Below are 3996 nucleotides of genomic sequence, written 5' to 3'. Positions count from 1 at the left end.
GTCCAGAGGAGAGCAACGAGGCTGGGGAAGGGACTGGAGCACAAGTGCTGTGAGGAGAGGCTGAGGGAGCTGGGGGGGCTCAGCCTGGAGAAGAGGAGGCTCAGGGGAGACCTCCTCACTCTCTGCAACTCCCTGACAGGAGGGGGGAGCCAGGGGGGGGTTGGTCTCTTTTCCCAGGCAACCATCAGCAAGACAAGAGGGCTGGGTCTGCAGCTGTGCCAGGGGAGGGTTAGGTTGGATATTAGGAAGAATTTCTTTGCAGAGAGAGTGCTCAGCCATTGGAATGGGCTGCCCAGGGAGGGGGTGGATTCTCCATCCCTGGAGGTGTTTAAGGACAGACTGGATGTGGCATCAGTGCCATGGGCTGGGAACCACAGCGGGGTTGGATCAAGGGTTGGACTTGATGATCTCAGAGGTCCCTTCCAACCCAGCTGATTCTATGATTCTATCATTCTAAGGCTCTGACTCCCAGGGCAGCCAATTCCTACTCCTTCAGCAACATCCACAAGGTGAGTACTCATTGCTTGTCTGCCATTCTTGCACATCCAGACTTCTGGATTGCCAAAGCCTTTGCCAGCCGGGATCTGTGAGGTGGTTTGAGCCCCATCACAGCAGGGTTTGTCACCTCTGACGAGCTGACCCTGGGATTTGGGGCTGGTTTTTAATCAGTCGAATCCAAACCCATCAAAAAATCAAGGTACCAGATGTGTTTGTTTTATTTACACTTTATTTACATTTTACTTGTATTTTATTTACATTTATTTACATTTGATTTGCATGTTGCTGACATTTATTTACATTCAATTTGCACGTTATTTACATTTTAGTTACATCTACATATTTATATTTAGATTCCATTTACATATTTATATTTTATTTACATATTTATATTTTATTAACATATTTATATTTGTTTACATAGTTATATTTATTTACATATTTATATTTTATTTGCATTTACACAATTATATTTTTATTTACATTTGCGTATTTCTGTTTTATTTACATTTTACCCTCCGCATTTTTGGCCCCATTTAAAGAGCAAATGAGTTCCCCCTCCACTGGGAATGAGGACAAGCTGTCCCAGTGGGGAGATGATGTCGGTTACAACACCTGGCACAAACCCTGGCACCCGGAGAACGCCGGGGACTCCTTTGGCCAAGAGTTTTTCCGACTGGGAAGAATACAGCGAGGAAGAGCAGCCCCAAGGAAAAGGCAGCAGCTCCCAAAAACTGCCCAGCTAGGAAGAAACCAGCATGGAAGGGCAGTCCCAAGGAAAATTCAGTAGCTACCAAGAACTACTGTCTGACTGGGAAGAGCTGTCCCAAGACCAAGAGTCCGTTGGACAAGAGTTTTCCCACTGGGAAGGCTCCAGACCCTCCACGCTGTCCCAGTGGGAAGATGACAGCGACAGGGAGCTCGCACTGCAGGACTGGGAACACACGGCACAGGAGTGGGCTCGGGGCTCTGCAGGGCTCTTCCTCTCCCCTGCTCTCACTCCTCACTTCTCAGAGCACAATTCCATCTCTGCCAGGACTTTATTTTCCCCTCTCCAGTCCGTTCTCCCAGAGGCGTCACTGCCGTCTCTGCTGGGCTCGGCCTTGCTCCGTCCTGGACCCGGCTGGGCCTGGGGGAAGCTTCCAGAAACTGCTCACAGAACCCACCCCTGCAGCCCCCCTGCTACCAAAACCTGGCCAGGCAACCCCAAACAGAGTCCACAGGGAGCAGAGATCCACCTGCAGCCCCTGGAGGTCCACAGGGAGCAGAGATCTACCTGCAGCCCTTGGAGGAGCAAAGATCCATCTGCAGCCCCTGGAGAAGCAGAGATCCACCTGCAGTCCCTGGAGGAGGAAAGATCCACCTGCAGCCCCTGGAGAGCAGAGATCTACCTGCAGACTCTGGAGGAGCAGAGATCTATCTGCAGCCCCTGGAGAGCAGAGATCCACCTGCAGCCCCTGGAAGTCCATGGTGGAGCAGAGATCCATCTGCAGCCCCTGGAAGTCCATGGTGGAGCAGAGATCCATCTGCAGCCCCTGGAAGTCCATGGTGGAGCAGAGATCCATCTGCAGCCCTTGGAGGTCCACAGGGAGCAGAGATCTACCTGCAGCCCCTGGAGGTCCACAGGGAGCAGAGATCTACCTGCAGACTCTGGAGGAGCAGAGATCCACCTGCAGCTTCTGGAAGTCCATGGTGGAGCAGAGACCCACCTGCAGCCCCTGGAGGAGCAGAGATCCACCTGCAGCTTCTGGAAGTCCATGGTGGAGCAGAGACCCACCTGCAGCCCCTGGAGGAGCAGAGATCCACCTGCAGCCCCTGGAAGTCCATGGTGGAGCAGAGACCCACCTGCAGCCCCTGGAGGAGCCCCCTGGCTCAGGGGGATGCCCGAAGGAAGCTGTGACTCTGTGGGCACCCCACCCGGAGCAGGGTCCTGGCAGGGAAGTGCAGTCCCTGGAGAGAGGAGCCCAGGCTGGAGCAGGGAAAGGACTCTTCTCCCTGAGCAGTGACAGGAACAGTGTGTGATGAACTGACCAGAAACCCCACTCCCCATTTTTCCCACCTTATACAGCAGTAATTTTTTTATTATTTATTTATGATTCATGCACTGTGCCTTTTGAACCCCAGCTACTCCAGACTACGGCAATAAAACTAGTTTTCTATCCCAAACAGACTCAAACCATAGCTTGTTTAGCATTAAAAAACCCTATTTTTTCACTCTGTTTGGGCTAAAAGACTAAACCCTGTGTGTTTGGTCTCACCTCTCACAAAACTGGTCCCAATGTCTCCACAGGTGATTTTTGCCCTGGTGCAGCCATGTGATTTACCTGCCCACAGCAATTCAGGCTGGTTTCCCAATGGATTTGAATTCCACTTTCATTATTTAGCAGCAATTTATTGATTCTTTGTTCACCCTGATTTAAATAAATACACTACTACTACTACTACTACTACTAAAAGTACTCCTAAAATAAATCAAATAAAGTAAAAATAGAGATAAATGAAAATAATAAAGGTGAAATATTATATTATTAAAATTACAATTGTTATTATGTTTTATGTTTATATTTTCATGTTAATAATAATAATAATAAAAAAAATAGTTTTCATGAATACTGACATTTTAGTACGTTATTTTATTGAGAGATGGCCAACCAGTTAAGCAGTTTCAGCTTTCTTTGTGCCCTGTGAGCAGCTAAAACCTTTCCAGCACCGTGTGATGTTTCCTACCTCGGTCAGGGTGAGGATGTCGGCTCCTCCCGCGGGCTCTGCTCTCCCGGGGGGCTTCTCTTCACAGGCAGGCTCTAAAAACTGAACGAAACAGCAGCGTAAGGCCCAAGGGAGCAAAGGAAGCACCGGGCCGATCATTTTAAAAAACGCCCCGGCAGTGACATTTCACGGCTGATCCCAAGCACGGCCAGGCTGCGAACACCCACCCCTGGGGCGAGCAGGAGATCCCCACACGGTGCCGAGCAAGAGTCCAGACTGACTTGTATGAGGCCGGGACGAGCCCCGGTGAGGATTTAAAAGGGGCTCGGGACTGAGAGTGCGGGTTGAGGCCGAGGGTGCTGAGGGAGAGGACTGAGGGCGAGGGTTGATGGCGACGGCGCTGAAGGGCGAGGCCGCCGAGTCCCCTCCCCGCGTCTCCCCTCGCCTCTCCGGCGCCACGCGGAGAGCCCCCGGTGCCGGGGCTCGGTCCCACCTGCCAGAAGGGCGCTGCCGATGGATCCCCGCCCGCCGGGGCCGGGGGCTGAGGGGCCGCCGCCCGCTGAGGCGCGTTGTTGTTGTTCAGGCTGCAGAAGGGGTTGCGGCGGGCGGGCGCGGAGGGGCCCCGCGGGGCCGGGGCGGCGGCGGCGGCAGCGGCGGGTTCGCTCCTCTGCCGGCGTTTGCGCTTCAGCCGCAGCATCGCCGGCGGCCTCTGGAAGCCGGGCGGGTCCCCGGGCTCGGCGGGGGCGGCCATGGCCGAGCGCAGCCCGCAGCACCCGCGGGCCCGGCCCGGCG

At 53.4% G+C, this 3996-nt stretch overlaps 1 long non-coding RNA gene across 1 annotated transcript; it reads right to left on the bottom strand.

Annotated features, from left to right (window-relative positions):
- Positions 1-709: 709 nt before the first annotated feature.
- On the bottom strand, positions 710-3690 carry LOC127472699 (uncharacterized). Its single transcript, XR_007905104.1, has 4 exons — positions 3432-3690; positions 3226-3306; positions 1833-2493; positions 710-1774 (listed from the first exon to the last, which is right to left on the bottom strand). It is a non-coding gene; the product is annotated as an uncharacterized LOC127472699 (long non-coding RNA).
- Positions 3691-3996: the final 306 nt, after the last annotated feature.

This window comes from Manacus candei, unplaced genomic scaffold (genome assembly GCF_025592945.1).
Source record: "Manacus candei isolate 608988 ecotype Guabito, Panama unplaced genomic scaffold, ASM2559294v1 h1tg000031l, whole genome shotgun sequence".
Classification (NCBI taxonomy): domain Eukaryota; kingdom Metazoa; phylum Chordata; class Aves; order Passeriformes; family Pipridae; genus Manacus; species Manacus candei.
This window is presented reverse-complemented; position numbering and strand designations above follow the sequence as displayed.